Raw genomic sequence first — 16,651 nt, 5'->3', positions numbered from 1 at the left:
TGAGTTTGTTTTAATTTTTATTTCTCTTGTTTTTTTTTAACTTCTATTGAGAAAAGTTGTCACTTTGTAGACCAGGCTGGCCTCAAACTCATAGAAAGTCACCTGCCTTTTCCTCCTGAGTGCTGGAAACAAGGGTATATGCCACCACAACCTGCTCATTTAGTGAGCTGTTAAGTATATATATATATATATATATATATATATATATATATGTATATATGTATACATATATATATATACTTATATATAGTATATGTATATAGTATATGTATATATACATATATTATGTTATGTATACATATATGTATAATTTTAGACATTTTAATATGCGTTCTAAATGCCAACTAAAGGCTCAAAGTCTTGAGAGGATGTAGGTTATCCCTGGTTCCCCAAAACATGTGACTTGTTCAGCTTGTCTTTTGCCTCACAGACCCACCAACCAATCCTTTCCACAAGAATAGAAGAAAAATGCTAAGAGAGATTGAATTGGGATGATTCTTGGTCCACTCCCTATCCCACAAGGCAACAGTATTTCTAAGAACAGACTAGATGGTGGTTATAACACAGGAGACATAGATTCTATGATGTAGATAACAGACCTGCATGCTGATCTATAATAAATCCATTTTCCCTGTTCTACCTTTATTCAACCCTAGCTCAGAACTCTGTGACAAAACTCCCCAAAGATTACATCAATTTCTTAAATTGAGGGTCACATGTGAGACAAAAAAAATGGGATAGTCACTTCCTTTCTGAAGTTTTCTAAAGATGGGAGACTCTCTGGAGCCCAGCTTCAATGACAGGAAGAGGACAGAGCCTTAGGGACAACAGCTGTTACACCCAGCACAGCAAATTTCCCATGCACCAAGGAGCTTGCTTGCCTATCTCAACCCTTTCTGCTCATTACCCACAAGCACAGCAGCAAACGCCATCAGTAGTCACTGTGGTGTGGGCCATATAGGCAGCAGCTGGGCTGCCTCCTAGCCTCCCAGCAATGACAGAAGTGCACTGTTAATAACTGCCCTATGTCAGCTCCATCGAGTTCCCTATAAACAGATGGGGACTTGGATTCAGCAATACAAGACTTAGCCATGGAGAAGTTTCAGAATCTTCTGGGGGTTAGAGGAAAAACAAAGAAAAGGACTAAGAAAGAAGTGCTGGAGAGAAGTGCTTTCCTTACAAGAGCAAGGACTTGAGGACACACCCCCAGAATTTATGTAAAAGCTGCTGTGGTAGCATGTGTGGGCAACTTAAGTGCAGCCATAGTGAGATAGGAAGCAGAGAGAGAAGGCTCTACAGACGCTCCGAGCCAGCTAGCCTGATGTACACAGGAGGCCCTACCTCAAATAAGGTCAAATAAGGTCACCAACAGTGGAGGATGTCATTCAACCTCCACATGACAAGCGTGAGTTTTGGCTATGCCTGCACTTAAACAAAAACAGCATGTGTAAGTGTGCAGAAACATGTGAATGCTCTCTCTCTCTCTCTCTCTCTCTCTCTCTCTTAACTAAAAGTTCTTAAATGAATTAAAGAATCAAGCTAGAATAGGATTGCAAGGAAGTCTAGCTTTGGTCTGAAACCTGGGTAGAAAATTATTCTAGAGCATAAACTATCCAATGAATTGCCCCTTTCTGAAGCAGAGGGGTGGATATTTGTATTTACTAGTCACTCACAAGTGACTGGTGACTAACATAAGAAGGTGGGTAAACCCACAGAGTCAGGAAGCAGCTGAGCCATGAAATACTCAGAGAACTTTGAACATTGGCCAAGGACCAGTTAAGGAAAATCTATTCGGGAAACCAACACAGTACCACACCTGTCTTCTGAAGACGATCCTAAAAGGTATATTCTCAGGGCACTTCGTCGACAGCAAGCTTTATTGTCGCTCATAACATTTTTTCGTTCTCTCCTTTTCTTTCTTGTGTTTTTTTTCTTATCTCTTCCTAGGATGATCCATATTCTTATAAAATTAATTGCATCTGAAATCCATGAAGAAACCTACCTTGAGGTGGACATGTGAAAACATTTCCAGGAAGGATTAACTAAGGAAAGAAAGACCCTCCCCAAGGCTGTGCTCAACTCTCAGAATAGTAGTCTGGATGGAAACAGTTCTAAGGAGAAAGCAGGGCTGCTCCCCAGCCTCCCTTCTTACTGCAGTGTAAACTGCTGGTGCCGTCACTTCGGTGATGTCAGAACACAGATTCTTCAGACTTCCAGTGTGGACTGGAGAGCAGTAAGGTCCCAGGAACCTTCCAGGTGCTCAGGTTTACTGCTAAGACCTCCCCATTCGGGGATTCTCAGGCTCTCTAGTTTGTCTCTAGTACAAACCTGTGTTGTGTAAGCCAATCTTATAAATTTCAGTTCCATTCCTCTAGAGAACCCTAGTACATGCCGCCATTTCTTCATTCATACTACTAGAAACCACTTCCCGGATAGATAAGCTGCACCCATGCTCTTCTCATAGTTCCTTTGTTAGGAAACTCAAGCTAAAGTCATTATGATAATAAAATTCATGTCACTAAAGGTTATTATATGGGCTAATTTTGTATATCTATTACCAAAGTATCTGACCTAACAATTCAAGTGCAGGAATTATTCATTGTAGCTCAAGGCTTCAGAAGGAAAGGTGTGGTAAAGCAGCAAGTTTCTTCATAGCAGGTCAGAAAGCAGAGGGAAGGGAATACCATTTCCTTTTCTTCTATATTTCATCTCAGTTCCCAGCCCTTGGGTTGCACTGCCTAATATAGAAAATGTGTCTTCCTCCTTAGTCATCTCTGAACACATCTCTCACAGGTACACCCAAAGATGTGACGCCCCAATCTCCTAAGACACTCAAGTTGAAATGCATGAAGATTAACCACTGCATTATCTGTGGGCTCCAGTGAAGTAGCTTTAAGAAACGAAGGTTGACTCTCTTTCCTGTTTTGATCCATGAAATGTAAATCAGTCAATTCATTGACATCCCTTCATTGTCTAATTTCCAAAGATCTGTTTGTAAAGTAGGTACAAATGTCTTCATTTTGCAAGAACTCAGAGAGGGTCAGAAGAGGACTTTGTTGAGGTTAAAGTTCACATAGAAAAATTTTAGACATTAAATGTTTCAACCCACCAAGCTACCCAGGATCTTTTAAGGCTTCAGAGCACCCTAACAATATGCATTTGCTTAATTCTGAACTTGAACGGGGGATACCTGAGACAACTCAAGACAGAATTGTTGGGTCACTTTTTCTGTTAAAATAGGTGCTTTTTTCCATTTTCTCCTATCACCGGCAACAAGAAAAGGGCAGATAGCAGGCTCTGTTGTTAAACTGACATCGTTATTGATATTTTCCAAATTATTGCCAGAAAGACCTGGCACTCACATGTTTTATTTAAGGCAGTTTCTGCATTGTTTGGACATTAGATTATTTATGTCAGAAACGGTATATTGGGTGAACATTTATTCACCCAGTAACATTTATTAGTTACAGCCAAGCAGTTTTAAGGCCAGAGTAAAGAATTGCAAGAGGGAGGGGGAAATGGCCAAGGATCATTTTTTTCTAGCACTCTCCCTGACAAGCAGAGATTTTGTTCAAGTTATAAACTAAATCCCCAGCGTTTGCTTGGTAGGGTTGCTACAGCTCCCTAAGCGACCAGCTGCCAGGGATGCCTACTCAGTGAGCCAGGGAAACAGGACAATGTCAAACATCTTCTGTGGACAGGAGGCTGAGCTGTGTACGTAGTTATACAAACATGGGCACCAGACAGTCTTTTGAATAACTAGGATATAACACTAATTATCTGCAATCCTATACTACTTCCCTTCCTTAAAACAGCAGGCAGTAAAAGAAACTACTAATAGGATTAAGAAAACAATAAATATGGCCAGGTTGCATGTATCTGATCACAGTATATTTTGTCTCAAAATGTCTGTGTGTGATGAGAATTGAGTAAGGGAGAATATTTACATAAACATGAAAGAGGTCTACTTGGCCCAGCCCTGGCCTATGCAGTTTCATTCATCAAAATAGAATAGATTCCTGGAGGCTGTCAGAAAAACGTCCATGAGGAGGTCCACCACATGCAGAATCACTGTAGTGCACATCAGTTGCTTATCTGCCACAAGCCACTTATAGCTTTTCCCGGGTGGTGCCTGAGAAAGCATAGGACTCCAGGGGGAAAGCAGACACAGTGGAGAGAGAATGTCTGTCCAACTACAAGGCTGTAAACTTACGTTGCCATGAATCTGGGATGACAAGCCTAAGTCACAGGAAGGCACAGGAAGTGGGCCACTCGAATTACACATAGTCTCCTTCAAAAGATTAGTATAAACCAGTAAGCAGCCTTGACTATCCCATGTTTCCTTTATGCTACATAAATTCAGCCCAGCACCTTATCTGATATATCTTCCACTTTATTTTCCTTGCCATATGAACTGAAATTGTTTCAAATATTTAACATCTATTTGTTGACTGTTTTCTTTGAATGGGTAACTCCATAGAGCATTGTGAAGATCTCAGCTACAGCCTTTAGATAGCTCACCAAATCAAATCATCTTTTCATCATAAACATGAGTAATGAGAATCAAAATATGTTTATTGACCACCATATATAATCACTCTCTTGCTAACACAACTGTTGTTTTGTAAACTAAAAAGCAGATGCTGGGTATGGCTCAGAAGTTAAGAGCATGTTCTACTCTTCCAGGAGACTCAAGTTCAGTTCCCACACTCAAATTAGGGCTCTGTAACTCCAGATTTCCGAGGAATCAAGGAACCTAGCACCCTCTCTGGTCTCCATGGACATTGCATTCATGTATCCATGTACACACATGCGCATGTGCACGCGCGTGCGCGCACACACACACACACACACACACACACACACACACATACAAACTGTAAAAGAAAAAGTAAAATCTTTAAAAATAAAATTCAACTGATGTCATGGGGGCTTGTATTAGTTTCTTTTTACTTTCTATGCAAAATACCATCACCAAAATAACTTATTAAAAAGTGTTTAATTTGGTTTATGGTTTCAGAGGACAAAAGTTCATCACAGTAGGCAGTGTGACAGCAAGTAAGAAACACGTTGGCATTGGAACAGCATCTGATAGTTCACATCCCAACCCACAAACAAGAAGTAGAGACAGAGTACACAGAGACTGGCACAAATCTTTTGAAAGCCCAAAGCCCACCTCCAATGGCACACCTCCTCCAACAAGGCCACACCTCTAATCTCTCCCAAACATTTCCACCAAATGAGGACCAAGTATTCAAACATAATAGGCTATGCGGACTATGGTCTCTCAAACCACCACTGGGCTCATGTGTAAATGAAGCACAAGACATGCTGTTTATAACACTATTGTACAAGTGAGCATGTTTTTCCAGGCCAGTCACTATTACAGCTTATGAGTTAATAGCTGGGTGTAAGATTGATAATTACTGATCTTCTCAAGTGCATAGCAACCTCCATCACTATGAAAGCTATTCGGTAGGAATGAAGCTTCCATGCCCATACAATCTTATTTTATTATGTTATATGATTCAAGTATGTGGAAATTTTAATGACAGAGCCTTATCATACAATTCTAGAGGATAACCAAGAGCAACCTGATATCTTTTAATGTTTGAGGGTCTATAGGACTCCATCAGCCAATAACGCTAGAAAAATTAACCCATTCTTGATGCTGAATCTTTTATTTGATAGGCTCTCGTATCTAGTGGGGTCACTCTTCCTGTTATAGGGTAACTCCATTTTAAATGTGTGTATGTATATATTGTGAATACACACACACACACACACAAGCACATATATATATATAGTAGTATATTTCTATGATTTTTCCCAAAGTTTAGTGTTATTTGCCCCTCCCCATATTCCTTTCTCTACTCTGTTTCCCCATTTCCACTTCAATTTAACCCTTCCTGTCCCATTTTCTCCATTTAACTCTTTATACCACTGTAGTCTATTTTTCCTCCCTTGAACCCCACCATCACTATGGCCCTTTAGTAGTTTACTTACCTGTATGGACATTCCAAATAAAACAAAAATATCTGAGGATTCAAAGCTAACATACACAAAGGTAAATGAAAGTAAAAAGAGTCTATGATGGTAGGAGGGAGAAGTAATGGGGACATTGGAAGAGTTGAAGGGAAGGAAATGGGGAGGTGGGTTTGGTCAACGCATATGATACCAATGTCTGCAATTCTCATCAATAAATTCTTATAATAAAGCAAATATTTGTTGGGAGAATTTCTTCAATTATTAAAATGTAAACAATTCATGGGGCTGGAGAGATGGTTAAATAATTAAGAGCACTTATGGCTTACAGGGGACCCAGGTTCAGGTCTGACATGAATTTGGGTGCCTCATCCTGCTTATAACTCCAGTTCTAGTCAATATGATGCCTCGTATGACCTCCTGAGGTCCTGGACACACATGATACACATACATACATTCTGGCAAAGCACTCACACACATAAAAGTAATTGTTTTTTTGTTTTTTTTAAATCTGTCCATCTGCCATCTCTTAGAGCAAGCCATCTTTGTTCAGCTCCTTTGAAAACCTGCTTGAATGCATTTCCTTATTTCTTGCACAGGTTTGCTCAGGCCTCTTGTTTTCTACTGTGCTCTCCACTAGAATGCCAGATGCTATCCATCTCTCTGCCATGGGTGTCTATCAGAGTCACTGGCTTAGAGACTGACTCAGTAAACACTGCTAAACGGAACTAAATAAGAAGTTCCACTAAGAAACACCACAGTCATTCTTTTTTTTTTATTAACTTGAGTATTTCTTATATACATTTCGAGTGTGCTGCTACAGGAGATAATGAAGCCATTGAGAAGTGATGCCCAGAATGCAAAGGGCACAGGGAATGGAAAGGTTCTTTTATTCATTTTTCTACCAACCAACATAAATATTAAGGGTCTACTGTGACAATAATAGGATAGAGGGAGAGATAGATGGGGAGTTCCTACTTGGTAGGTAGCACTAGCTATAGACAAATGAGTTGTAATACCCAGTCACAAAGAAACTTCAAGAATAAGTAAAAATGGAAATGAGTAGCACAGGAAAGACTGGGATCCACACTGGGACTCCTCCTCTGGATCCCATTAGCTATTAGAAACATCTTCCTAAGGTTTTGCTTCAGATGTGTGAATGTTTTTTTCCAAGACAGGGCTACTCTGTGTAGCCCTGATTGTCCTGGTACTCACTTTGTAGAACAAGCTGACCCTGAACTAAAAAATCCACCACCCTCTGCCTTTTGAGTACTGGAATTAAAGGCTCATACCACATACCCAGTTGGTGTGAGATTCTTTTAAAAGTTAAAACCATTTTAATGCTATTGTTATGGAAAGATGGTAAAGTGTTGAATCTAGCATCCTCAGGAAACATTTACTCTATATTTTTGAAATGCATTTTAAATAAAAAGAAGCTTATCAATGTACTCTTTTACATCACTCACTTTGTTAAACTTGCTTAAATCACCTCTGTTAAACTTGCTTAAATCACCTCTGCTACGTTTCAAATGCAAAAAGCCCATGTCTTTAATATCTCTAATATTTGAAGTGTGAACATGCATGCATGGAGAGGAAAAGAGGCAAAAAGCCACCATAACAGAGTAGATGCAAAGAGATCATGGCTTGCATTCCAGGTGTGCCCTCATAGACATTCACATCACTTCATCTACCTTATGGCTATTTTTGCAGCTGTATTCTGTTAGGTTATTTTTGTAATCATTTCTTTCTATGTAAAATGGCTAGCAGAAAACATGGCGCATGAAAGAAACCCATGGTGTTATCATATTTTAGGGGCAAATCATAGGCAGTATACTTAGTCCAAGCTTGGCCACCAGTACTCAATAAATAATCATACAAGTAAAAATTGAAAGCAGAGAACGATTTACTCAGTGCGGTCACATTGAGAAAAGGAACAGCGTTCCAGAGACATGCCCCTCGCTGTGCATGCAGGACAAGTCCATCTTCTGGGATCTTCACATGAGGATGAGGTTCAAATAGAGGGCAAGAAGTCTGCATAAGTAAATTGTTCTGGGTTGATTTGCAGTCCTGTCCACCATGGTTCCACTGCCCTTGTGCGAGTGGTCTAACAAACTGTCAAAACTGGGTACGAACTTTTCCTGGAGACACACTCCTCCTTTGGCTGGTACCAGAATTCAGTCTTTCATTCTTTTCAGCATGAAACTCCAATTCCCTGTGGTCTACTGCCTCTTAGCCAAAGGGAACCCACACAAGTGCCTCTTGAAAATATCTGCATTCCTGCCAGGATAACAATAATAATATGACAAAAATCTGATTATGGTTATTGTACTTCCTTAAAGCATGATCCTGCTGCCTACGATCTTCTGCTCTCCAGTGGACTGCAATGAATTATAGTGAAGACATCATTAAGAGTGTGAAGATGAGAAAATATCAACCTCCGTGGAGTAACCCAAACCCCAAAGGACAAACACCTCATGTTCTCTTATTAGTAGATCCTAGTCTTTAGACTGAAGTACATAATTTCAAATAACCACAGAAGCCATGAAAGTAAAAACGAGACTATGGTGGGGAGAAAGGGAGAAAAAAAGAGTGCCAGAGTGGAGTTCTGTGTGCAATGAGGGTAAAAATGGAAAGAACAGGGAGGAGGGGACTGTAACAAGGACAGGGGACAAATAGATAGAGGTAACAGCACTAAGGACATTTTAAAAACCATAGGGAAATATACCATTTTATAAGCTTATGATAGATAGATAGATAGATAGATAGATAGATAGATAGATAGATAGATAGATAGACAGACAGATAGATATCACATATACACACATGCACACATGCACTCATGCACGGGAAGAGTTAGAGGGGTAGAATGTAGGTGAAAATTATGTAAACATAGTACTCATGAAATTATAAAAAATAAAAATTATATAAAAGAGTCAATACATCAAGACAAACACACTTGCAGAACAGAAACGAAATACTGGCCCAGTTGTACTGCATAGCAAACTCCAGCCCCCAAAGACTAAAGCCAAAACAATACAAAAAAGGAACAAACAAAGACACAAATTAATAGTCTCTGGGAGTAAAAGCAGTGTGGAAACAGTGTTGTCTTTCGAGTCATTTTCACAGACCAGTCTACTAAGTACACGGGCTAACCTCTAGTGACCGCAGTCTCTCATTTACAAATTAGAAAGTATTTTTTCCTCTCCAAGACTTCACTTAAAAGCTACATATATGTAAATTTTCTAACAGCTCCTAGAACAGAGCAGACACTGGAAAGTGCCAGTTATGACCATACATGTAATTATCAATCATGTATGTTTATTGGTTCCAGGATGAGAACCAAATTAATCTCTGTTTTTAAAGTGTCCTTTGGCAGAGAACAGTGAAAAAGAGATGTCTTTGCTCCCAGCAGCATCCTCAACTCTGGCACTTTGCTGCCTCCTGTCTACACAGGTAGTCCTAAGACCTCAAAGCAGGTATGGGTAACAGTGACCTCAAGGAGAGCTTGGACCAGCCTGGGGTGGGGGTGGGGGAGCATACAGCAGGCAGCTGCTTAAGGACTTGAGAATTCGTGCATAAAGTGGGCTGCTCGGCTCACAGTGAATTAGATCTTTGATTCTTTATATTTCTTCCTTAATCCCCATAGCTTTGATTTTAAGTAGCACTGGTTCATGTGTAATTCTAACAAAGGCTTCTCTCAAAATCCAAAATAACTCTACTCAGTTATTATGCAGCCCTCTTTTATGACCTTATTATATAGGGAGGTTTTGTTAAACAGATTTTTCTCTCTTGCAAATTAGTACAGAACATACTTTATTTTTGTGTGTCTCAGCAAGGTTTCTAAAATCCTTCCCACATCACAGTTCATTTAGACCAATTAGAATTCCATGAACAGAAGATAAAGTATGTTATTAAAAAAGGAGGCTGGGGATATCAAGTGGTACGCAGGCTCTGGGAAAGAGTTTGGCATTTCTTCAGAAAACTAACATGCAAGCCAGCAATTACACTCCCGGAGAAATCTCCCAGAGAAATGAAAATTTATGTTCCCCGAAATCCTTATGCACCAACTTTCACAGCAACTTTATTTGCAAAAGCTGAAAACTAAAATCAGCGCAGGTGTTCTTCCGCAGGAGAAAGATCTCCCAAATGTGGCCCAGAGTACACACCACTGGGCGGATCTGAGAAGGAAAGGCAACTCTTGACACTGGGGGGTATTATACTGACTAAGTCCGTCCCAAGAGGGTACACGGTGTTGATTCCATCTCTGTAACAAGTTCGAAATGACAAAGGTGGAGGGCATATTCGTGGATGTTAGAGGTTGACAACTAGGCAGAGTGATGAATCGATCCTTTATTTCTAGTACACAGCAATCCCAACCTACAAGTACAAGTGAAACTTGGAAAATCTGACTGCGGTTACTGAGTCACATGACGGCCGACATGCTGATTGCACTAGTTACTTTGTACACGGGATTTTTCAGGATCGTTCTTCATATTTGCATCTTGATCTACAGGCTCAATTATCATACAGGAAATAGTGTTCAACTTGAAAACTTTGTGAAGTCAATAAGACAGGGGCTGAACACTGAGTTTTGAAAGAAGATGGCAGATAAGCTATACGTGGTTTATACCAAGAAACCCCAGACTAAGAAATGCATCATCTCCACATACAGAAAGGTACATACATCTGTTGCATTGCCCAGGCTGTCTAAAATTATATCCCGGAGTGCTAAAACCCCTAGGATCTTCCTTTTCTCTGGCCTCTACATCTGTGCTCCATCCATCAGAACATTCCAGAATGCAGAATTGCTTCCTCCTCTCCACGGCCACCACAGGCTCTCGCCTGGGTTGTTCTAGAAGCCTTGTAAATGGTTTCTAAGTCTCTCTGCCCCTCTATAGTCCATTTCAGCACAGCAGCTGGCTGATGCTTGAAAATCTTATCCGATCTTGGAACTGGCGTTGTGCCTCAGCGAGTGAAAGCAATTGTCACACAAACCTGGAGACCTGAATTCATTCCCTCGAAACCCAGGGTGCAAGCAGAGACAGCTCTAGAAAGTGGTCCTCTTGACTTCCATACAGGCACCACGGCATGCCTAGATACACACACACACACACACACACACACACACACACACACACACACACACACAATTTAAAATGAAACAAGGAAAAAATCATTGCTTAGATTGGAGGGCAGTTCAAACCTTCTACGTGAGACTTCTCTTTCACAATCTACCCATAGCTTCGCAGGCTAATCAATACCATCTGGATAGGCAAACCCTCCCGAGTATTTTTTAGGTTCCATAAGATGTGACTCTCACTTTAGCCTTCTACATTTCTCCTTTACCCCTCCGTATGCCCCATCAATGGTCACTTTAGTTTTGCTTTTGAGTTTCTGGCTCAGGGCCTTTGTATCCATTATTCCATGTACCTTAGTTTTCCATAAGACACCACACTCCTGACTCCTGCACAGCTCTGGCTGTGAGGCTGAAGGCTTCCTTTCCACAAGCACATGGTACCTCTCCCTGCCCCTAAGTCTCTCCCAAGGAATTCAACATCCCCCGCCCTCATACCTCTTGTTCATTTTATATTTTAGTCTTACCATTATAGATTTGTTTACTAGCACTGAAAATATTGCCTAGCACACAGGACACACTCTATTTGTTGAAAAATAAAACCTACATGAATAAAAAATGAAACAAACAGATAATGCAGTGTGGCACAACAGGAAACACTGGTTAGAGCTTCGATGCAGATTCTCTTCCTTCAAGCCTAAGCCACAGACTTCCTATACTCTGCCTGTTTGCTTTAACAATTCATAACCCCGTTTCCAGATTATAACCGCCTACAGGTCACCCGCTGCTGGACCATTTGTTCAAGTGACTCCTAAGAAGTCTCTTCTGTGAGATCAGAAGTTCAAGAGCTAAAGTCAGAATTGGACTCTCTGTAGTTCTGTTCTCTAGTTTTAACTGCATGGAGCTAAGCGCATCCATCCTCGGCTGCCTCGTGCTCTTCCTTTTTTCTCCTTTCGATATTTTGAGAGTACATTCTCATCTCACGCTGACCGTGTCTTCTCTTTCAGATGCAATTAGAACAGCTTCTGCTGCTCACGTCCCTCCACCTCCACGCCCCTCCACCTCCACGCCCCTCCACCTCCACGTCCCTCCACCAACATCCTCCTAGGTGGAACCTTGTCACCAAAAAGATGTGAGTCCTAAACGAGTGACTTCTTGGGAAAACCCATCATGACGCAGAGGCAATATTTGTAAGCTCACGGGAACGAGAGAAAGCTTATATTAAATTTTACTAGCTGTCTTGACTTGCATCTTGACTGAAGCAACCATTTTTTCACTAGACTTTAGAAACTCAAATTTGAATAACTCATTTTGAAGCAAATCAGAAACTTCTGGTTTTTATCTGACTGTTTCTACCCTGAAATGTCACTCTAAGTTTAAAGCTCTTGAAAGTCGTTTTATGTAGAGTCCTTGGAGACATCTTTGTATACTGCTGACTTGATTTGTATAGCACTGTGTTTGAAGAGAATGGTGAGGATAGTGAGAAAAACCATGGGCGGGGGAGGGGGTGAAACTCATAAAGGAAACTAAGAAAAGAGGTACAAGGCAGGAGGAGCCGTGCTGCATTCTGAGCAAGATAATAAAATACACTCTGTGCCGGAGGGAAGAACCCTAAAAACCATGGACTTCATCTTCCCCCTGTAACACAGAAAAGCTTCTTCCAAAATTGTGCAGTACATTGCCCGAGATGGCAGAGCAGGACCAGGAGCCCTCCAAGGCAGCAGCAGCAGCAGCAGCAGCAGCAGCAGCAGCAGCAGCAGCAGCAGCAGCAGCATCGTAACAATGATTATAACGTCCACCATGATGCTCAAAAGCCATTAGATAGCCTCATTCCAATTCACATGACTGTTGTCTTTGAAAACACTGTTTATACTACTCAGATGGGGGCTCATTCCTGCCCTGCGGGAAACCATGACTCGGCTGCCCAGCTTCTTTCTTAACCTGCTGTCTGTCTGTTTGCTTGTGGGAGAAAGGCTTAAGATTTCCATTGTTGACAAACTAATGAGGGCACCGTACAGGACTGTTAATTATAAATACACTGTAACAGAAGATGGCTTAGGTTCACACCCTGCAACTAGCAATTCCCTAACTCCTCTGCTTCCACTTCCAACCAGCTGCTGGTCTCCCTGCTTCCGAGGGGTTGATTATTTGAATCATATAGCATGACTCCTTCTGATACTGGCTTGTGTCAATTAGGATAGTGTCCTTGGGGGTCATCCAGGGTGTCACGTGTGCATATAATAAGATTTCCTTCCCTTTCTTTTTTTTTAGGGGTGGTACTATGTATATTAAGTTTCATATGTATGCACAGGGGAGGTCATCCTTGCAACAGGATCTAACAGTTCAACCCAGAGAAGATGTCAGTGAGTTTCCAAGTCCATTTAAGACAACAGTGGCTGGCTGCTGCCCTTGGTCATAGATTTCCTCCTCTTTGCCGGTGGGGCCATGGTGGAACTGTGGTGAGCCGTGGTAGGGGCAGAGGGTCCCTTGGGGGCGGCGTCTTCTTTCAGGGAAGCAGCTCCCTTAGCAGGCTGCTCTGGTAACTGCTGCTTTACTTCCTCTGTCATTTTGGCTTTCGCAGGGGACTTAGGCCTTGGGGTGGCACTGATTTCAGAGGGAGTCTGCGTAGCAGGTGTCCCCAGGTTCCCGACCTTGTGGGGAGGGGCACTCTGCTTCGGTCTGCTTCAGCTTTCCAGCTCTCTTCCGTTTCACTTTGGCTTTCCCATCAGACAGACTGCTTTCCGGGCCTAGCAGACACTTGGACATTTGGGACAGAAGGTTCAGTGGGCAAGCCTGGCCCTTTGGAGATGCCATTCATCTTCTGGAAAAGCTTCTTGGTATGTTGCTGCCCTACTAACTGCTGCTTTGCCTTTGCAGCCACGTGGGCTTTCTTGGTAGGCTGACTACTGTTCTCAGACTTTGAGGTGACCTTCAGGTCAGGTTCTGTAGGAGTAGCTGCTGCCGAGTTTCCTGAGTGGGGCTGGGGAATAGAATTGGAAAATTTCTTGAACTTGGCTATAAAGAAATCATCCATATTGTGAATGTGAGGGTAGAAGCGTCAGGTGGCCCGCAGAGTGGGGTGAAAGCACCTTTCTTGGAAGAGGGTAAAACCTTCCTGACAGAAGTCCAGGCCGGGGGGCACCAGCCGCATATTCCTCTTCTTCAAGGCATAGTCCACCACCCACTTGTTCTCTTCCACCGTAATGGAGCAAGTGCAGTAGACCAGGTAGCCTCCGGTCTTTGAGGCAGCGTTGACTGAGTCTATAGCTCTGAGCAGCAATTCCTTCTGAAGGTGGCACAGCGCTGGATGTCCTTCTTATCCTTGTTCGTCTTCACAGCAGGGTCTTTGGAGATGACTCCTGTGCCACTACAAGGAGCATCCAGAAGCACTCGATCAAAGCTGCCCACCACCTTGGGGAACTGGCGCCCATCATAGTGGCTGACGATGGTGTTGTTGACTCCCAAGCGGTGCAGGTTGCCCACGACGCTCTTGAGCCTCTCTGCATTGGCGTCATTGGCAAGGATCACACTCGTGTTCTTCATCAGCTGAGCCATGTAGCTGGTCTTCCCTCCAGGAGCACAACACATGTCCAAGATCCACTCATGCTCCTGGGGTGCCAGGGCCATGACAGGCAGCATGCTCGAAGCTCCCTGCAGCATATAGTGTCCAGCTAGGTACTCGGGAGTAGCACCAATAGGCACGGAAGAATCATATACCACAAGCCCAGACTTTGACCACTTTCCCAATGGATCCAGATTAACCCCACGATTGATCAGAGCCTGAGCAAGGTCTCAGCGATGGGTTTTCAAGGAGGTATTGGTCCGAAGGGTGATTGGCCGGGGCACCTCATTAGCTTCTAAGAACTCTATCAACTCAGACAGCGGGAACAGCTCCATGAGCTTGCTCAACAGGAAGTCTCCATAAGAATAGTAGGTGGCCAGATCCTTCTGAAGCCGACTCAGATACTGAGTTCGAGACCGGCCTTCCTCTCACTGAGCCCCAAAATCCTGAAGCACTCCTACTATATCCTGGATGCACTTGTGAACTCGCTGCAGGTCTGGAGTCTGGGCATCCTGGTCCATCTCTCTAGCAGGAGGCAGCACAAAGGCTTCCTCGTCTTCCACATTAATCTGCAAATCCCCCTCTGCTTTGTCATCCTTTCTGGGGTGGGACTCAGGGGTAACACCTTCATCTTCATCGTCATCAGTGTCCTCCTCACTCCACTGGGCCCCATCTGCGGGGTCCCGGGCCTTCAGCTTCAGAGCAGCTCTTTCAATAGGCAACAGCTTTTCCTTCTCATCCTCCGAGTCTGCTCCATAGTCATCCACCATATCTTCACTACTGCCCTCAGAGCCCCAAAGTTCCCCCTGGGTCACCACACCTTCTTCCTCAGAGTCTTCCTCCTCGTCCCCATCACTGTTTTGAATTAGTGCTGGGCGCTTCTTACCTCGAACCTGGACTGCTCCTTTGGGTTTTGATCCCAGAAGACTTATTTGGCTTAGGGACTTCAACAGACCCTGACCTCCTCTTGGCCGCCCTCTTCCGAGCACGACTGGACTGAAATTCTCATAGCCAGCTGCAGGCAAAAATCTGATCAGTTTGGTCTCTGCACCCTTCTGCTTTCGAGCCTTTCGGCCGGGCCCATGCTTCTCCTTCTTCGTAGGATCCAACTTGTGCCCCATGATAACTAAGGTTCGGCTTGCCTGTGACTGGTTCTAGCAGACCCAGTGCCTCCAGCCAAGGCCCGCTCCACCTTCCTCCCCTTTCTTTGGACCTATGTAGCCAGACTTTTCCATTCTATAAGAGAATTTTTTTTGCTGTGAATTACTTGAAAACTGATAAGACTAAATACTATACTTAGTTTCCACCAAAAGGCCAAGGCATGATGGACTCTTTAATGAGTATTTCCTTCCAGATTTCATTTTTAAGTTAGCATCACATGGTGACTTTCATTATAACACTTCCATACATTGCTGTTATTCTTTGTTCTTACTTAGTCCTCCCCCCCACCTCGAGCTAATCCTTTTCCTCCCTTGAACAGTCCCCCTTCTATGTTCATGTTGCATTGTTCCATTACCTTTTCTCTCTCTCTCCCTCAGGACTCTTCTCCTCCTGTTCATAGTCCCCTTTCTCCTTTCAGAAGATGTCATTTGTAAGCTACTGAGTCCCTTTATGGGTATTCTCAACATTGTAGTCTTCTCACTGCCAATGGAAAATCAGGTTGCTTCTGGACTAGACAATTTTCACTCCTTCTGTAAGAAACATGAAAGCACATGTGTTTCCTCCACACACTAATCCCATTTGCTTTAAAGACCTGCGCATAAGTGAGATTATGGGGTTAAATTCAGTTCTCCTTTTAGCCTACTAGCAGCTTCTGCACTGCTTTGCCTATGCACTTCATCCTTTTATATTCCCAACAAGAGACGTACAAACCAACAAGTGTACAAAGCTGCAACAAAATAATGTAAGAAACATGAAAAGGCAAAACAATATGACTCTTTAGGAAGAGAATCAAGACTCATCAACTCCCGAACTTAAGTATGACCAGTGACCTGAAAATGGATGGATTCCATCCAGAACCTGGAGAGGAT

The 16,651-nt window shown here is 42.7% G+C and overlaps 1 pseudogene; it reads right to left on the bottom strand.

Annotated features, from left to right (window-relative positions):
• Window positions 1-13,426: 13,426 nt before the first annotated feature.
• Window positions 13,427-15,742, bottom strand: Nop2-ps4 (NOP2 nucleolar protein, pseudogene 4; annotated as a pseudogene).
• Between the last annotated feature and the right edge of the window lie 909 nt (window positions 15,743-16,651).

The sequence above is a fragment of the Rattus norvegicus genome, chromosome 4 (genome assembly GCF_021556685.1).
Source record: "Rattus norvegicus strain SHRSP/BbbUtx chromosome 4, alternate assembly SHRSP_T2T, whole genome shotgun sequence".
Taxonomy (NCBI): Eukaryota; Metazoa; Chordata; class Mammalia; order Rodentia; family Muridae; genus Rattus; species Rattus norvegicus.
This window is presented reverse-complemented; position numbering and strand designations above follow the sequence as displayed.